Source organism: Vicugna pacos, unplaced genomic scaffold (assembly GCF_048564905.1).
Source record: "Vicugna pacos unplaced genomic scaffold, VicPac4 scaffold_19, whole genome shotgun sequence".
Taxonomy (NCBI): Eukaryota; Metazoa; Chordata; class Mammalia; order Artiodactyla; family Camelidae; genus Vicugna; species Vicugna pacos.
Window position 1 is genome coordinate 25694913 of NW_027328740.1, and position 20952 is coordinate 25715864.

At 40.6% G+C, this 20952-nt stretch overlaps 1 long non-coding RNA gene across 1 annotated transcript in view; it reads right to left on the reverse strand.

Moving 5' to 3' along the window:
- Positions 1-8625: 8625 nt before the first annotated feature.
- LOC140693351 (uncharacterized) overlaps positions 8626-20952 on the reverse strand; it is a 50469-nt gene continuing 38142 nt past the window's right edge. The window contains exon 6 of the long non-coding RNA XR_012069108.1: positions 8626-8858. This is a non-coding gene — a long non-coding RNA (uncharacterized lncRNA). The remainder of the gene's footprint in view (positions 8859-20952) is intronic.

A 20952-nucleotide genomic window follows, 5' to 3' on the forward strand; every position in this document is an offset into this window, starting at 1 on the left:
TTCATCTACACTAAACAGAATGGATTGCTGTATATACACTTACTGTGGGGTCTGAGTATGTTTCCTAATTCTGGTTTCAAATTGATGCATTTTTCACTGTAAAACCGAGTTGGAGCTAGTATGATCCCATATATATATATATATATATATACAGTGTAGTTTCCCACTCAATAAAACTTTGTTTTCCCAAAAAGCTAGGTAATTGATGACTTTTACACTGACCTAAATCTCAGAATTTAGCATGTGGAGAGAGTTTGGTTCATCTAACCTAAAGGGAATGGTTTGTAGTAGAAACGCTAACTTGGTTTCTCAGTATGTTTCCTAGTGACGGTTTGAATTTCATGCAGTTTTCACTGTAAAACCGAGTTGGAAATATTACCTCCCCATATATATTTATATGGTGTAGTTTTCCAGTGTAAAGGAAGTGTGTGTTCCAAACAAGATAGTTGGTTGACGGCTTTCACACACTCTTAAATCTCAGAATTGAGCTTGAGTTGTGACGTTTTTTCATCTAACATGAAGGGAATGTGTTGCAGTTGAAACATTTACTCTGGTTTCTCAGTATGTTTCCTATTGCCGTTTTGAAGTTTATACACTTTTCACTTTAGACACGAGTTGGAGCTTGTACCTCCCTATATATATATATATATATATATATATATAGAAAGAGAGTAGTTTCCCACTGGATAGAATGTGTGTGTTCCCAAGTTGCTAAGATGATTGACGGCTTTCACACACAATTAATTCTCAGAATTGAGCATGTGAAGAGACGTTCGTTCTTTTAGCCAAAAGATAATGATTTGCAGTAGAAAGAACTTCCCTGGTTTGTCAGGATGTTTCTTAGTGTCCGTTTAAAGTTCATGTATTTTTCAGTGTAAACCCGAGTTGGAGGTATTACCCCAATACATATATATATATGTAGTGTTGTTCTGCACTCTTTAGAAACTATGTTTTCCCTACAAGCTAAGCTATGTTTTACATATGCACACATTCATCCCTCATAACTGAGCATGTGTAGAGGCTTTCGTTCAATTAGGATAAAGGGAATTGTTTGCTGTTGAAACACTTACACGGGTTTCTCAGTCTGTTTCCTCGTGCCGGTTTGAAGTTCATGCAGTTCTCACCGTAAAACCGTGTTGAGGCTAGTACCTCCCCATATAAAATCATGTCATGTATTTTCCCCATGAAAAAGATTGTGTTTCCCTAACAAGCTAGGTGTTTGATGGCTTTCACACTCACTTACTCTCAGAATTGAGCATGTTAAGATACGTTCTTTCATCTAGCATAAAGAGAAGAGGTAACACTTGAAATAACTACTCTGATTTCTCAGTATGTTTCCTAGTGGCGGTTTGAAATTCATGCAGTTTTCAGTGTAAAAACGACTTGGAGCTATTACCTTCCAATATAGATATATGTAGTGTATTTCCCCACTCAAAGGAAACTATGTTTTCCCTACAAGCTAAGTTATAGTTTACATTCGAACATATTCAACACTCAGAACTGAGCATGTGGAGAGGCATTCTTTCAACTAGCTTAAAGGGAATGATTTGCAGTAGAAACATTTTCTCTGTTTTCTCAGTATGTTTCCTATTTTGGGTTTGAAATTCATGCAGTTTTAACTGTAAAACCGATTTGGAACTAGTACCTCCCCATATATAGGTATTTAGTGTTGTTTCCCACTGAAAAGAATTTGTGTGTTCCCAAAAAGTTAGCTTACTAACGGGTTTTATACTCATTTAACTCTCAGAATTGAGCATGTGTAGAGACATTCATTCATATAGCATAAAGGGAATAGTTAGCAATAGAAACACTTACTCTGGTTTCTCAGTATATTAACTAGTGCCGGTCTGAACTTCATGCATTTTTCACTTTTGAACCGACTTGGAACTAGTACCTCCTCATTTATACGTATGTAGTGTATTTCCCCAATCAAAAGTAACTGTGTGTTCCCTACAAGCTAAGTGATAGATGGCTTTCACACAGAGTTAGCTCTCAGAACTGAGCATGGGGTGAAGCGTTAGTTCATCTAGGATGAAGGGAATGGGTTGCAGTTGAAACACTTATCTGGATTTTCAGTTATGTTTCCTAGTGCCAGTTTGAAGTTCATTCAGTTTTCATTGTAAAATTGACTTCGGGCTAGTACCTCCCCATATATATGTATGTAGTTAGTTCGGCACTCAAAAGAAACTGTGTTCCCTACAAGCTAAGTGACAGATGGTATTCTCTAGCATTAAACTCAGAACAGAGCATGTGGACAGGCTTTCATTCGTCTAGTATAAAGGGAATGGTTTGCCCTAGAAATAATTACTCTTGTTTCTTAGTATGTTTCCTAGTGTCGGTAAATTTGCTGCAGGTTTCACGGTGAAACAGTTGGACCTAGTACCTCTCCATATATATGAATGTATTGTAGTTTTCCACTCAAAAGAATATGTTTGTTTCCAACAAGCTAGTTGACTGTCGGCTTTCACACACACTTAACTCTCAGAATTGAGCATGTGGAGTCTGGTTCGTTCATCTAGCATAAAGGGAATGGGTAGCATAAGAAACACTTACTCTGATTTCTCAGTATATTTCCTTGTGCCGGTTTGAATTTCATGCAGTTTTCACTGTAAAATCGACTTGGAGCTAGTACCTCCCCATATATATGTATGTAGTGTAGTTCCCCAGTCAAAAGAAACTGTCTGTTCCCCACAAGACTAGTGATAGATGATTTTGCACACATTCAACCCTCAGAACTGAGCCTGTGGAAAGACGTTCGTTCATCTAGGATGAAGGGAATGATTTGCCGTAGAAACACTTACTATGGTTTCTCAGTATATTTCCTCGTGCCAGTTTGAATTTCATGCATTTTTCACTGTGAAACAGAGTTGGAGCTAGTACCTCCCCATATATATTTATATAGTGTTATTCCCAACTCAAAAGAAACTGTGTGTTCCCAAAAAGCTAGGTGATTGACGGCTTTCACGCACACTTAAGTCTCAGAATAGAGCATTTTAAGATATGTTCATTCATCTACCATAAAGGGAATGGGTTGCATTAGAAACACTTACTCTGGTTTCTCTGTTTCGTTCCTAGTGCTGGTTTGAATTTCATGCACTTTTCACTGTAAAGTTGACTTGGAAATATTACCTCCCATATATATGTATGTATTGTTTTTCCCCACTCAAAAGAATCTGTGTGTTCCCTACAAGCTAACCGATAGAAGGCTTTTGAACACATTCATCTCTCAGAACTGAGCATGGAGAGAGGCGTTCATTCATCTAGGATGAGGGCAATGGGTTGCAGTAGAAACACTTAGTCTGGTTTCTCATTATTTTTCCAAAGTCCGGTTTGAATTTCATGCAATTTCCTCTGTAAAACCAGGTTGTTGCTAGTATCTCACCATATAGATATTGTGTAGTTTCCAATAGAAAAGAAACTGTGTTTTCCCAACAAGCTAGTTGTTTGATGGCTTTCACACAAATTCAACTCTCAGAATTGAACATGTGTAGAGGCTTTCGTTCATGTAGCAAAAATGGATTTTGTAACTTTAGAAACACTTACTGCGATTTGTACATATGTTTTCTAGTGCCGGTTTAAAGTTCATGCAGTTTTCAGTGTAAAACCATGTTGGAGCTACTACCTATCCATATATATATATGTACTTTAGTTCCACACTCTATAGAAACTGTGTTCACAACAAGATAGGTCATTGACTGATTACACGCACATTCAACTCTCAGAATTGAGCATGTGGAGACGCGTTCATTAATGTAGCATAAAGGGATTGAGGAGCCATAGAAACACTTAATGTGATTTCTCAGTATGCTTCTTAGTGTCAGTTTCAAGTTCATGCACTTTTCTCTGTTAAACCGAGTTGGAGCTAGTACCTCCCCATATATATTTATGTCGTGTGTTTTCCCACTGAAAAGAAACTGTGTGTTCCCAACTAGCTAGGTGATTGACGGCTTTCACACACACTCAGCTGTCAGAATTGAGCATGTGGAGAGGCGTTCATTCATCTAGCATAAGTGGAATTTGAAAGCGATTATAATGACCTATGTTGGTATTAAAACAGTAAAGGGAGCATTATTTAAGAGCCTGTATAGTTATGGTCAGCATACATGACAGAATTTCATTTTCAGCAGATTTCTTTTTTTATGGTTCAGAAAACTTAATTCTTTCCTGTAACTGGATATAGATAGTGAATGTTTTATAGTCTTTTAGCAACTGCTTTAAACTAGAATTGTTACTTTGCTTTTGGTCTTTAAACTAAGGGAATATCCAGAATTCCAGCGGCAGTTCAAATGAAAGGGCCTGAACCTTGCCTATTAATTGTTTTAAGTAGAGTAAGAACAACTGTAGACTAGGGTACTGTGGATAACTGAAGGGCTGCTTGGATATGTTATATGTAAGTTATATTTTCAAAAATTATTTATATCATGAAAATCAATCAACCTTGGTGATCTATTTGGTATAATTTAATCTTTAATAATGTAGATTTTGATAGCCCTCTTATTTATGTAACTTATGAAAACAAGTTGGCTTTATATAACTACTTTTTAAATAAATGATTAAATTTTGGGTTTTTTTTATCATTTGCTTCTTAAAAATAGGATATTAATTACACAATATGTATTTTCCTTCAAGTTCATACTTTTTTCCCTAAACTATCTTGACTTGTTTAGATAAGTTAACCCATAGTCTGATTTATTTTAAACACTCAGAATGTTCTTCTGTCTGTTGCTTTATTAGAGAGCAAGAATTCCTTGTTATTTTTAATAAAATATACTTGCAGGAAACTATACTGGGATTCTTTCATTCACAGAGTCAAGCAATGATTCCTGTTTTGTTAGATCAGCTGTCTAGGCCTCTTAACTTCCAAACGATTACATGGACAAAGTTAAAAACGCCATAAATGATCCACTAAGAAAGTTTATTGTGTTCCTTGATTAAAAGTATAAATATGGGTCAGCCTTAAATTCGGATGTAAAGCTGTTATGAATTACATGAGTCTTCTCCAAAATTCTTTTGTTAAACATTTTTTATTGATTTATAATCATTTTACAATGTTGTGTCTAATTCCAGTGTTCAGCACAATTTTTCAGTCATTCATGGACATATACACACTCATTATCACATTTTTTTCTCTGTGAGTTATCATAACATTTTGTGTATATTTCCCTGCAAAATTCTTTAATTTGGGCTTTAAACCCTCCAATAAAATACTGGTTTGAAGGAAGAAGAAAGTCGAGAATTGATTCAATCCAAATTCTATGGGAATAAACAAAGCTAAATGTTTTAGTCATTTTTTGAAGCGGAACAGATATGTTTTCTGCACCATATGATTTTAATATTATTCATCTGAACATACGGTTTAGACACCATGAGACCACAAGCCAACAAACAAGATGTCAGGTAAAGCAAGAAAAAAAACTGAGGGGACTTTCTACTGCAAAATTTCCCCTAAATCGAACTGTAATAGAGAACAAATCTGACACCACATTGGATCTGTTCCTTTAGTTTGAAGCACTGTGCCCTGTTTTCCAGGCTTAAACTTGCTGGCTCTGCACCTTTTGTAAAACAACGTTGCCTTTAGCCTAAAACCTACAGGAAAGCCTATTCTCGGGGCTCTGACCTTTAATGATGTTAGCACTTCTGCACTTATGCAAGGATGGCAAGTTGCAAAATAGAGAATAACCTTTGTTTTGTTGGAGGTTTAAAGGGACACCACAGCCTGACCCACATGGATGACTGCAAGAACAAAGAATGCCTGCAGCAAGAAGTTTGCACAGCCAACCACACTCCCTCCCCTTTTTAGCTTAAAAGGGGCCTGAATTCTGACTTGGGCAAGATGATTCTCCAGGACATTAGTCCCCCATCTTCTTGGTCTGCCAGCTTTCTGAATAAAGTTACTATACCTTGCTCCAAAACCTTGTCTCCTGATTTATTTTTGTATCACTGTTGTGTAGCGAGCAGAAAAAGTTTGGCCTCGGTAACAGAACCAGCTTTGTCATTCCGTCTGATGTGAAATCTCTCTGGGTGTACACGTGCTTGCCTGGTGGTGGTGGTGGTGGTAGGCAAAAATATTTCACTTCTCCTGATTTCAATAGGCTAAAATTTCCTGCTATTTAAGTCAAATCTAGACTTTTACAGAATCACCTGCAGATGTACTTCTGGAAGCCAGAAAAATTCCAACAATGAAAATAATTCTATTGTCTCCAGACAAGATACTTTTCCTCAAAACTAAGTAGCTGTGAGACACACTTCAGGAGTACAGATTGATGCAGTGTGCTTCATTTCCCATGTTGTTCCAACACAATTTTCCAGTTATATCAAAGTAAATTAAAATTGGTCTTCAACAGCAGATGCTCTGGCATGATACAACAATGTCAATTCCACTTATTTATTGAGCCAGAGCAGCTTTAGAGTAAATGATTTTATACCAAACGCCTGCTTGATGTCCTCTCTTCTCCCTTGTGGCTAATTCCTTCTTCTTTCTTCCTAAAAGTTCTCCTGTTATGGAGTTAGCCCTTACTGTGCACATTCAATTGGGAAGGCACAAATTAAATAAATGAGGGGATGACATGCATATTTAATTCTTATTTATACATAAATACAAGCACAGAGGACCTGTGTCTTGGAAGACGTCACTTCCTAATGTGGGCAAGAGGATGGTCTATAGTTCAATCAAAGATCTAAAAGCAGTTTTCTAGGATATAATAAAGCAATGCCTGAGTTATAAGACAGAACAACCCCTGGATATGAATCAGTGGCACCAACCAGTGGGGGCACATGTGTGCACACACACGCCCATGCACACGGAGCAGCCTTGGAGACACTCCATCTGTGCTGATGGAGCAAAGTCATGCTGGGGAGATGAGGAAAAAGTGCCTAATACAATCAAATCAGGACATCTGAGGAATGTGTAATAGGAGTCAATTGAATTTTCTGCTTTGCTGAAGGTCAAACAAAAACACTTTTAGTTTCAAACGTCATTATTAAAAATGTTCTTAAAGCACAGGAGCCTGTTTTCCTGCCTTGCTTAGTGTCATATGCCATATTAAACATGACAGATTTATGCTTCTCTGACTGTGGAATGGGAAAGGCCTTGCTGTCATATTCTGAATATTAGTCTATGTTTTGCAGCACAGTGGATACTGAAAATGGGGCAAATTGAGTGAATGGGAATGGACATAACCTAGCAGTCATTGACTGTGTGTGATTTGCCAACTTTCTCCAAAAAGTAGGGGTAGCAAGCAAATCAGATAAATTCAGGGATCGTGGGGTGGGGAGTCGGGTGGGCTGACAGCTGGGTGGTCTCAGGTAGCTGTTTTACTGTGTAAAATAGTGACTATGATCCACAGTGACACACTGTCAAATTCTTGTGCCTGTAGCTGTGATACCTGGCCAAGTCTGTGCAGCCAATTTTATCGATGGTGCATAATGAAAATAACTAACCTTCCCTGAGGACCATCTTATGTGACATCCATTCATTGACTCACTGAATTCCCTAAGCACACTTTTTGGTACATAACAGTCTTAAAATATGAAGCAGAGATAAAATGAAGCTCTAAAGTGTTGAAACCTTGCCCGAAATCATGCAGATGGGAAGATGCCATGCCGGGAGCTAAGCTTGGGCCAGACTACAGAACCTGAAGGGCCCAGCAAGTCCCCTCACTCAGGAACCTGGCCCACAGCCACTGCCAGGCCCTGTTCTGTTTCTATGAGTGTTCATGGGAAAGTGCCATGGACTTAGCATAAATATGACTTGATTAAGGAATTCAAACTGGGATAGAATTTTGTTGGGGACTGTAAGCTGGGAGTGAAACTGTCAGTGAAGTAAGGGAGGAAACAGCCCTGGTTGTAAGAACATTTCTAGGGAAGAAGGTTCCCTAATGGGCTGGCATGGGAATCGCTGTGGTTGTGAGCCCCCTGTTGCCCTGTGTGGGAGTGGGCAGGGAAGGAGAAAGACTGTTCAGACTGGTCAAAGTCACTACAGTTTGTAAAGAGCTGAGGTCTGTTCCCTCACAGCTCAGACACATGCAGGACATGAGGATGCTTAGCTAATGACCAACAGTGGGTAGCAAAGCCCAAGAGTGGGGTGGGGAGGAGAGATGGGACCACCTTCTAGAAGAACCTCTGCCCCAGGGTCCAGGAATGTAATGAATGATTGGGGATTCACAAAGGGTTTTTATGGCCTCATCAGGTAGTTCCTACTTTAAAATGATAGTCTGGAATATATGGTAAAATACGGTGGAATGACTGCTCTTATTTTAGTTTCTGCAAACACTTAAATGGATGGATTTCTATCTCCATTATACAAGCACTGCTGGGTAACCTTTAGAGCCATGTGAGGATCAAATGAGTGAGTACTTATTAATACTATTACCATGCTTCTACTAAATTAACACTTCAGCAACAGTATAATGGCCACGCTTCTTAACAACTGCCTCTGTAAGAGCTCTTGTAAGTCACAAATAAAAATTATAAAGAAAATATATTAAAATAATAACAATTACAGTTACAACAAATATGTTGTTTATAGCAATGATAGTGTTAGCATCTCCCTCTCATATTAAACAATACCCAACATTGGACTCCTTAGGAAGCAATGCCAATGCATGTTTGGACTTTTCAAAGTCTTCAGCCCATGAAGCCTTTTTACTCACATTGGTCCACCACAGCCAGAATTGCTGTTCCTTGCATGGTGGGCTGCCACGCTGCAATGTCCTGGGCTTTTTCTGGCACCATGCGTCTATACTGGATAGTCAAGTTTCCACATACCCACTCTGATTTGCAATATATTGTTCTCCAGAGCCAACGGAGGGGCCACTGGAAAGAGGCCACAGATAAGGTGGTGAACCCAAACTGAATACCTGTTAAAGGAATGGACACACAACATGGAGTGGTGGATGGATGGAAGGACAACAACAATTCCTCTACTCCTGTAAAGAGAGAGGGGCAAATGGTGAACTAAATCCCAAAGAGAAAAGACATTCATGGTAATAATATTATTCAACAGTGAAAGAATCCAAACAAAAGGCAAATATAAAATCTCTCGGAAGAAGACTCATTACAAACTGTTTCTTTCACGTATATAACCTTAGTAGGAATAACATACTTAAAAATCTTCAACCAATCATAGTTATTTGCTGGTAATAAACTTGGGAATCTTGAAGCATATTATTCACTCTCAGTGTTGATAATACAATCTTGGAAGATGATTTGTCATTGAGGATTAAGGAAAAGAATACTGTGGTTGTATATAAGAATTTAAAAAGGAATAAGGAATGTACTTTTGGGAAAGCTCTGCATAGAGAATGTTGGAGGAAATGCACTGAAAATAGGCAAGTGAGCAAGCTCCCTTGAGTCTGGGAAGGTGAGTGCAGCACATTCAGAGAGTCTATGAAGTTATTACAAGTCACAGAAAGGTATGCAATTAAAGTGTCTTCCTAAGCAAAATATCCTTCTTCAGGAATTTTTATCTTGATATTTCTATGGTCTGTGTGGTCACAGGAAGTCAAAGTTATGGTGGTGGCTTAGAAGTTCTTTTCTCTCTGTCTGTAATTTACAGGACATTGCTACAGATGGGGCAGCAGAGATCTGCGGTAAGCTGTTCCATGGGGTGGGGGAGCAGTTAGAAATGATAAGGCCAGAGATCTAAAAGACTTTTAGACCCTAACTGGCAGACTTTTAAGTAAACTAGCACAGGTATGTAACTAAGACAGTGGATGAGAGGCAAGTTTGTAGTCCCTTCAGTGTTACTGCTCAGTCAAGGGATAGGGACCACTCTGGCCAGGAATGGCAAGACAGTGGATTGGGTGGATGGGTAGGAGGAGATGACATTTGCTTCTGACCTGAGAGGCAGGGGTGTGTTGCAGAAAAACCGACAGTGCTGGAAAGAAGCCTCATGTCCACAGCCTAAAAGGAGCTGTCATATTCAGGGAGGTCACAGAGAAAGAACCAGAGTTAGTGATGCCACAGGGTCAGCAGCGTGGCAGCAGTGATATCAGTATATGTTTCCATAACCCACCTAACCCTACATGAACACATCTGCCTACAGGGGGCAGGTAAGTAGCAGAAATATGTGGAGTGGGTGCAGCCACTGGCAAATTGGCAAGTGGACATCTTAATGAAATGCACTGCTCACAGTCACCATATTGGAAAGAGGGCCCCACACTGTCAGATCCCTTTCTTAGTCAAGAGAAACTAGAAATTAAGACTTCATTAGCAATCATCCCTCTTCAAACCCAGAAAAGATATCATTTATAATGACAACAAAGGCACAGACTATTCAGAAATAAATTAATGAAAAATGTTAAAATGATTCTGATAAATGACTTAAAAAGAGAAAAAAATGATAATTGAATGAACAGTAGAATGCACCATCCTCTTCAGTTGGCAGACTCAAATTTGGGGGACTTGAACATTTTTTCTCCAAAATAAATTTAGTATCTGAATGCAAATTTAGTTAATAATCCTGAATGGATTTAAGAAAAAATTCTGAAAGGTGATCCTAAATTTCTTCCAGAAATATACACAAATATACAAATAAAATAATGAGGAGGGATGTTTGAATTTGTAATATTAGGGACATTCTGGAAAAGGATAAAATAGGACCAACTGTAGGAGATATTAATCTATGGTCATGGAAACAGTATAGAAATAGTGCACTGAGAGAATGAATGAAATAGAACACATTTCAAGAATAGACGTGGATATTTAAGAGATTTTAGAAATATTATAAAACTGACACTTAAAATCAGTGGATTCAGGTACTGGTGTAATTAGCTAAATCATTAGAAGGCCTGGTACACTGTCCTCAATTTTGACATTAAAATAAATTCCAGAAAATTTTTAATTAAAAATAAAACACTAGAAATAACCCAACATGATTTAATCTGTTCAGATATTCAAGCGAGAAGAACTTTCTAAAAAGCTTTTGGAACAAAGACCAACAAGAGCAAAGGCCTAGCAACTCAGCAAGGCCAGAAACGCCCCCTGTAAAACAAAGCTGACCCTCTCCCAACCCTCTCTCACGGACCTGTATTGCTCTCTGATACTTTCTATACTTTCTTCTTCCCTTTAAAGTCCAGTTTCTTGGAGAAGTGCCTTCGCTGATGACTCCTCCAGGGCTCAGAGCCCTGCATCCCCCACAGCCCCACCACGGCACTGATACAGGAGTTGCACTGCCGGTGGCTGCGTGTTTCAAACCAGTGGGCATTCTCAGCTCCTGTTTATTTGATTACCAGGTAGCTTTTGCCGTGGACAAATATTTTCCTTTCAGTGGAACATTTTCCCCCCTTAATTTTTGTTTTACTTAAATAAATTTTAAAAGCCCAGGCAGAAAAGTGTGTGTGCACATATGCACACACACAGATACACACAGATCTGTTTTTTAAAGGCTACATTAGTGTAGTCCAACTCCGCCTTTTCCTCAGTTTAGACAATTAAAGGTGGGCTTTAGCCCTTGCTTTTATGCCCCACACACCCCCCCTTTCTCACTTCGCTCCCTTTAGTCAGTGTTCAAATTCCTCTTAAGCCAGGTTACAGCCTTCTCTGTGTTGCCTCAAATCGTTTTCTCTCAACTGCACTGCTATTCTTCTTTCTCTTGGTGGACCTCTCTTCTCCCATTTGCCATGTACATGGCCCTTTTCCCCAGGGCCTCGTCTTCAGTCCTCCACCTGGCAGGACTGAATCGCCCCCACGGCCTCACCCACAGCTCCTCTGAGCTCCTGACTGGTGAATCCAGCTTAACAACGGACATCACTCCTTATATGTCCCATAGACACTTCACACTCAAAATGACACACACAGAACCATCTCCTCGAAACCAGCTCCTCTCCTTACACTCCCCTTGCAGATCTGCTCTCCGGATGGGTCACTGGAAAGTCACCTCAGCAGCTCTGCGGCCCGCCGCCCCGGCCCTCCAATCCCCACTGCAGCAGTCACCACTTCTGCCGCCCATGTCTCTCTCTTTCTGCCCACGGCCTCTCAGCAGGCGTGTGCCATTTGTTGTCTGGGTTACCTGCGTTGGTCCCCGAAATATCCTTTCCCCCCAAAATATGGGCCTCTCCCCCTAAAATAGTATCTTCCATTCTGCTGCCAGAATAACCAGATATTCTGCAACATAAACATTATGCAATTCTCTTACTTACAAATAATCCAATATATCCCTGCTTCCTTAAGGATACATTGAAGTCTAAGCACACAAGGCCCATCGTGACAGAGGCCTTGTGCACCTGACATTCCCACCTATGGATCCTTTGTTCTAGCCCTACTTGTTGTTCTTCAGTCTGGCCAAGCCGCTTCATGCTGTGTACACATATATGTCTCCACCTCTCTGCATGAAGTGTCCACTCCCTCTACCACAAAATAGAGAGCTAACGTCCTTTCACCTTTCAAGATTCAGTTCAAATATTTCCAGCTCTAGGAAGTCCAATTTGTGTTCACCTGCTTAGCAATCCATCAACTACTCGCCATGCCTCGCCTAGCCTGGGGAATGCAGACACCAAGTCTTACCTGTTTTGGTCTCCCCAGCAGTTGATACAGTGTTTGGCATAGCAGTGCTCAATGCTTGTTGGTTGGATAAATGAATGAATCAGTAAAGAGATGAGAGGTCTACAATCCCCCCCAGTTACTCAGCTGCCATTTTGGGAAGTTCATTCTGCGGAGTTAAGGAAATGTGAGTGCAGGTGGTGGGCAGACAGAACAGTGGTGAGGGCGTGGGGGAGACAGGCGTGGTCCTGGAGAGCGCAGGATAGGCGTGGGTGGGAGAGCACTGGAGAGAGAGGGAATGGAGGGGGCGGGTGCAAGGAGATGTTGAAGAACAACTGATATTAAATGCAGTAAATTAAATGGAGAACATAATATATGAAGGGGAAATCAAGTTAACAAAGCAAGGGTGGAAAAGGCAGTACCAGAGATGAAGAGCTCTCACTTCATCCCTCACAGCATTTCACTTATGGCACCTGCCCTCTGTGAAGGCAGTGTCAAATTCTTGAGAGACTGGTGTTTGTGCTGTGGGTGCTCTAAGTACAAAACGGTATCTTATGGCTTCCAGATTTTAAGACTGATAGATAATTTCTCTTATGTCCCATGTCTGAGTTCTCAGGCAGCAGGATCATTCGCTGGTGGGGGGAGAGATATTGTGGTTAACAACTCAGGGTTACTCTAATAATCTCAAAGGACAGTGGGGAATTCATGAAAACAAATAAAAGAGAAATTTCACTCAGAAAAAACCATATGTCATATAGAACTTTGTGGGGGCATTGGGGGCAATGTTACCGCCACCTCATCTAACAGTTTTATTTGAGTGTGTTGAAACTCCAAGCTCAAGTCACTTAAACAAGTAGGAGAACCAGGGTCCAGGCTGTGGTGCTCCAGACATGGACGGGAAGATGAAAATCCTGACTACTGCCTCCGACAGGATCAGTCCAGTCGGGGAGTACAATGGACATGGACACGATCACACACCATCAAGACAAGAATCAAGTGCAATTCATGCCTAGACAGGAGAGCAGATAATCTCTAAATAGTGGAGGGGTCCCTGCCAAGGCTTGGCAAGTGTCCTTCCAGGCAGAAAAGCAGAGAAATATAATTCAGGCGAAGGAGACTAAGGTTGGTGGCTGGGTGCAAGGCCTAACGAAGCACAGATGGAGGGCTCCAGGGTCATCTGTCAGTAGCTGTTCCCCTTCAGCAGCTAAGAGGCATAACTAAAAAGGCAGGTGGGGTGTCATTAATGATCATGGGGAAAACTGGGAGGAGGAAATTGAGGTCAGGAGATCACCACCAAAGGCAATTTATTTTAGAGGAACAAAAATAATTCAAAAAGCACTTGGAAATTCTATCTCCCATGAATGAAAAGAACACAAAATAAGTTTCACTCCAGCGTTGAATACAGAATAACAGACTGCCTACTCTCAGAAATGGATTGAATTTTCTAATTCATCAGGGATTATTTAGATAATAGGAAAACGAATAAATCTGAACAATCTCTCTAGAATAGCTGTTACTCCATCCTGTTATGTAGGGTAGAGTTAGGCTGAATTATTTAATTGATATTTTAATGAGACTATAAATTTCTAAAAGCCTTATCAATTTCTCCCAAAAGCGTACAACTTTTCCTTTCATGACATTTATTTGACTTAATTAGAATAACTTTTTTCCAAGGCTTTTTTTGTGTGTGTTAAAATACCTAATGATATGCTGCCCCCAGAATGTTGTTGTTATTATTAATACTGATAATAGCCCCAATAAGACATATTTACAATTATGACTCATTTTGGAATAACAGGTCATTGGTTTAAAGTCCTTTTGAAAATAAGAAGAATAAACGAACATAATTACTACACCAGGGACAGCAGCTGCACCCTTAATGGAACCTGGTCACTAAACACAACAAAAGCAAAGATGAAACTCAAATCAGACACCAGGCCACAAAGCATAGCTGACTGAAGATGCCACAAGATGACCTTTCATTCACCGAGGGAACCAGATGCATTTCTATGTATAATGTATATTGTTAAAAGCAATTATTTTATATATAGAATGTAATTTAGGAAAAAGAAAACTCCATCTGTAGACTTATAAACAGGAAGCACAAAGGGGTGCCTTTGCCAACAAGAACCTGCATGCATAAATGCAAAGCCTACTGACAAAAATCCTTTCCTGTCTCCTAAGCTTAAAAAAAAACTACTTCAAGGCAGTGGTGAGCTGAAAGGGCTCAGATACAAAACGTGCACATCATCAGCCTTCTAGTAGATAAAAGTGCGCCATGCATAATAGAAAAGATAACGTTTCCTATGGAAATCTATTTTGAGATTCAACAATTTAAAGGCAACTGAGAGCTCAAAACCAAGTTCAACCAAAGAGGAACAGAGCCCAAGCAAATGTACAGAAATGGACAAAGTCATTGGAGAAGGAGGGGATCTGTGTTCTACTGATACTCCAGATCAGCAAATTCATCCTGAATTCAAGCCAGTGATGTGACATGATGTCACTCAAGGAATCAGGCAGAAACCATCAGCCAGAAGAAATAGGAACAATATCAAAGGCAGGTGTGAGATGTGGAAGGGGTGACCCTGTGAACCTTGCTGCAATGAGGCAGGATGTGCTTGCGGGCTTTCTGCACAGGCTGGCTGGCTCACATGACTCTATTTAGAAGGATATCAGCCAACAGCTGTGCCACACGGGCTACAGCCTGAGCTGAGTCACATCTAGTAACGGTTCTGAGTTCATCCTTAGACGACATGACCAGAAGGATCTGAGAATCAATGGAGGAGACGTATCTGAATGAGTATTCCATTTCATTCCTTGGCAGTAAATCTTCAGCTTTGTGCAACATAAATATTGACAAAGATACACACAGGCACCCTATTTGAAAGCCTGACTGCATAATTGCATCTAATCGAGAAAAGCGGGCTCCGTTTCAGTATGCTAGGACATTGTTTGGCTCGGTAACCAATGCTTCTGAGACCCAAAGCATACTCTAGTATAACCGACAGCACAGAAATCTCCATTGATGACTTACTCATTTCAGGGTATTCATAAAATAACCCCAGTTTGCCCATGGGATACAGATGGTTTTCCCGTTCCCATCATGGGTTGGTCTGTTCTGCTCCCAAAACTGTGGCATCATTAGATTCATGATCCAGCTGTCAAACAGATCAAATTATAAGGCAGGATATTATCAGACCAAGGTCATAAAGGTATTACTGATATCTCAAGCTGAACACATCATCTTCCCAAGAATTTAATTTCTTGTTTTCAGGATAAATTTCTTTTTATTGCTGCCTCCCTACCCTCAAATATTGTGAAAACTAGTCCTGACTACGTGCCTTGGGTTTACCAAAATTGTAACGACTACTACTATTTATCTCCTACCTCCTTTTCAGGTGTTCATTTTAGCTTTTAGAAGATGCCTTCCCTCATTTGTCTTTTTTACCCCCACTTCTCTCCTATTATCCACCATGGCCTTTCCAGTCTGAAAGTCGTCAGAGAAAATAAGTAAAAGAAAGAAATACAGGTTCTGTGAGCTGGTGATAAGTGCTGTGGAGGAAAATAAAGGAGAGCGAAGAATGTGTGCTAGGGAGGAGTGGGGATGGGGCAGTGACCTTTGAATAAGGCAAAGACTGAAGCAAAGGGGTGGGCAGAGGAGGGGCAGAGGAAACAGTGATCACAGGCCTGGAGGTCCCTCACGCTGGACAGACAGCATGGAGACTGGTGTGGGCCACAGTGAATAGGAAATAAGTGGTGGTTTTGGGGGTGGAGCCTTAGAGGCTGCCGTGAGGATGTGGGCATTTTTCCCTTTGAAGGAATTGCGGAGCCATGGAGGGTCACCGAGCAAAAATGTGATACTCTAATGTTGGATAGAACAGGTCCAAGACCCTAATACAAGCTGAACAAATCAAGGGACAAAGAAGTGACATGCCACCTCAAATTCAGTGCAGAGCTTGAAAGAAACACAGCCTCGACTCCCAGCCCAATGCTCTGACCCCTTCTGGATGCTGTCCCACAGAGCTGTCTCTAAAGTTATGTTTTTTCCTCACTCAGAGGCTTGTGGGCCAACTGAATGCTTCCCCCTTTTCAAATGGCAATTTATCCTGAAAGGAAATCAGAGTTGGCAGTGAAACAAGGCATGGACCTGTAGCCTACAGAGCTGTTGTCCCTGAAAGCAACAGCTGGCGCGTGGTTTACTCGTGGAGTTCAGCAGAAGAGACAGAGCAACAACAGACAACTTAGCATCTGGCTGAGTTTCGGCTGACTGCATTGCACGTTTGGATGTATTTCAAATTTGGACAGTGAGGCGGCTTCACACGAAAGGCAGGTGTATACATCATACATGCCCACACGTCTGTATGCATACACACGTAGACACACACAGAGCATATGATGTGACTTGTAAAGAGCTGCCTCTGCTTGGTTTCCCACGGCCTCTAATTTCAGCATTAACCTTTCACTGGCCATGCTCCCAGGTTTGCTACGAGATTTCTTTGCAATGGAACATGCCCTTCGCTTCACAAACGTTCCCCAATTCTTTCAATGACATTAGGGGAAGAGCAGGGAGCCCTGGGAAATGCTGGGGATATGGACTCGAGATACCCCTGAATCTGAATCCACACTTCATGGCTTATTTGTTATTTAACTTTATTTACATTCAAAATGCAATTGTTGCAGATCTCAGAAGATGATTTACGCTCACTGCTATGGCAGAATGTTGCGGTTAGTAGACTCACCACAGGATCCTCTTATTCAACACGTTCTTCCAATATTTCAGATATTACTGTATCACAAATGCCCATTTCTATATTTTGATATCTGCTTTTCAGTATAATTATCTTTCTTCTTTATTCTCTATATATTATGATTTTAGAACATTTTTCTGAGAAGTGTTCCACAGGCACTTTACATATGATACTTGGATAAAGAGATCCTGGAGATCAAAACCACATTTAAATCCTTCGATAAACTCAGCTGTGTCATATACATGGCTAGGTTTAGTCTGCTTACTTTGTTACTTTGTATAGTAATTTTTGTTTCAAAGAACAAGATCCTTCTGTATAGCACAGGGAACTACACTCAATAACTTTTAATAGCCTTTAGTGGAAAAGTATATGACAAGGAATATATATATATATATGAGCCACTATGCTGTACACCAAGAATTAACACAATATGGTAAACCAACTATACTTTCAACAAAAAAAGTTGAAATAAAATTGAGAGATGAAACTTCCACTGCCCAGACTGCTGTCACGATGAAACGATTCAAAGCAGGCCAGGTATTAGCAACCCCCCTGACACAGCAAAACCCCATGTGGGATCTTCCTTTTGAGCAGCACTGGCTATCCGGCTGTGGCCACCTGTAAATAGGGTTGAAGTCACTTAGACCCTTGGCTTGGGATCACCGTGGCCACAGGGGTGGGGGTCACTGCAGCACCTACGAGAATGACGGGGCCAGCCTCCTGCTGAAGCCGCTCCCCAGGCCACAGCCCGGAGCGCTGCAGGCAGGTCTGAGGTCCGGCCGGGGGCGCGCAGCTCCACAGCCACTCGGAGCCCTGCGGTGCGGGTGGCGCTGGGACTACGCTCGTCCATCACCCTCCCTGGCACCCAGACTCGGGATTCTCCTGGGGGAATTTTTCTCTGCCTCATACTTCCTGTCTCAGCATTTGTGGAATCCGGTCCATGCCACAGGGAAGCAGGGCTTTTACCCTCCGGGACCCAAATCCATCACTGTATGGATCCAGGGTGAAACTTCCATGTTAAATCACCTGGCGCTCCCTTCTTGTGCTGAAATGCCCTCCCCTGTCGATGGCATTAGGTCGTATTAGAAGTCCCGACTTGCTTGTCCTTAGCTAAGACTCTGAGCCTCTTGCTCAGTCTTCCTGAGTGGAACCACTCATCTGTGGCAGAAAAGCTTGGGCTGTCGTCCACCCATCATTGTCCTCGGTCTTTTGGGTTTTCTGTTGGGTTATGGTTCTCGTGCAGGGATATCAATTTGCACATGAGAAGCAACTGTAGACATTTTAGAAAATACAGACACTGGATCCTCCCCCCTCTTCAGCCAAGGCTGGAAGCTTTCTCCCTCTAGCAGGGGTTACACAATCATTTGCTTGGGAATTGACCACACATATTGGCATAATCATAGTAAATTGCCCTTTACTCTGTGCTTGCCACGTGGCATTTTCTACTTCATGTTGTCTTTGTACCTTCATTATCACATTTAATCCCTGCATTATTGATTATCACCATTTCTGTTGAGGACACTCCTACTTGCTAATCTTGAATACAAGTATCTTTGATTCTCTTAATCTATTTCATTCCTGAGTTTCCTGTTCCTGAATTTAAAGAGTGAATTATGGACACATGTAAATAAGATTCTCTTATTATATGTATCTGACTCATCCTCTAACCAAATCATATCTGGAGAAGAGAGATTTTCTCTTTTAAACATTTGTTTTTCTTATTATATAGTAGTGCATACACATAGTGGAAAATGTAGAAAACATATAAAGTAAGAAAATTACAGCCATACATTATCTAAACACCAAAGGACAATGCTATGTCATTTGGGGCATTTAACTATTTTTCTTAATATTTTATCATAAAATTTCCCTAGGAAAGTTGCTTAACCCTGGAATTGTACTAGCCTTTTGTCCAGTACAGAATAACATTCCCAGAAATGACCCCAACATCAAAATAGTATGTGAGGCTGGGAAGGCCACAGGGCACTCAGCTTATTCTCTGAGCCCTACAAAGAATGCTGTTAATTCACTGATTTTACACATTCGATGCCTGTGAGTCACTCACTCACTCAGCTGGCTCGGACTGAGACCTACTTTATACCAGTGCCAATCCAAGTGCTGGGGAGACCCCAGAGGGAGCCTGGATCACGGCATCACTTTCCTTCATTTGCTCCCAGAATCCTACTCAAGAACCCCACATGGGATTGGGGGGGTGGAGGCAGGTGAGATATGGTGAAATTCATTTCATTATGTTCCTTTAGACATATTCAAATAGCATGAAAATAGTAGCTAATTTTGATAAGTTTTCTTTTCCCTTCCTATGTATTTTTGAGAATGGGTATAGTTTTGGTGCAGCAAGAGTAATTGATAGATCTTTGGTATGGTAGGATTTTATATGAAAAATTAAGAAGGAAACTGCACTTATACAAAGAGAAGAGGCAGTGAGGAAAAAACAAGCCACCCTTGAACTTGGCTACAATTCAGAATTCCTGGTTTTCAAAAAAGGGAAACAAAATTCAAAATAAATTCCCTAAATATTTTAGCCCATAGTAGAAATACATGGAGGCAAAGTTCAGCTCACTGGAACCTAGAACAATGTGCTTATTTAAGCGAAGGTATAAACAGACCACAGATACTATAATGCATCCTTTACTTTAAACTAGTTCATGTGAGCAAGTTTCATTTCACATGAATTGCTCAGTACCAGTTTAGGAAATATATCCTCCTTGATTGGTAAAAATAGCTCACAGATAACCAGATTCAACAAAATTTATTGTTAAATAATTTACTTATTTCCTTCAGGAAATGCTTTTGAGTAATCTGAGTTAAGTATTTCCTCTATCTGCTGTATTTCTTTTCACAGAGAAAAGTAGTATTATTTGCACATGACCTACTTTTACTTCTCTGGAAATATCTGACTGTGAGCTCAGGGTACGGATTGTCTACTGCACAGTAGGGAAAAAGAAGATTCATTTCACAGCGAAGATCAGAATCTTTTTTTGAGGGGCGTGGTGAGCTGGGGGACAAGGGAAATGCCTTTGTTTCGAGACAGACCCCAGTAATCCATACTGAAGCTGAAAGATGAAGCCATTATGAAGAAATGTGGAAGGACACACTGACACGCAAAGGTGTTCACTCTGCAAAAACAGAAAGAAAGAAAGAAAGAAAGAAAAAATAATTTAACTGCCCTATAAAGAGAATGGACAGAAACTTGGTAATAAGCTAGAGAGAAGGAAGGTTAGTGAAGGGAGGAGAAACAATGAAAGGGAACTTGGATGCGGTGGGCAGAAGAGCAGGTTTCTGGAGCCTACAATGAAGGATGATAAGAAAAAATAAAGTTTAAAAAAGTTACAAAGTTTAAAATAGTTTAAAAATTAAAAAGCAAAGTTAAAAAAATAAATATTTTTATAGTGGCATGGAAGATTTTAAAATGATGGAGGTTTTTTATTTCAAAATTCAAGTTGTTTGAATTTCTCCCCCATTCTCCAAACAACAGTAAGACCTGCTTGTGTAAGTGGTTTTGGGGGACACCACAGAGAGGGGCGAGCTCTGCAGTTAGGTTGGCCAGGAGCAGAATGCTGGTGTGGAAGGCAAGACAGAAGAGAGTTCAACAGTTTCATGAAAACAGAAACTCAAAGCCAGAAATTATCTTAAAATGGTTAGTGTGGTAGGCAGAAAAATGTTCCCCCCCAATATGTCTATGTCCTTATCCCCAGAACATAGG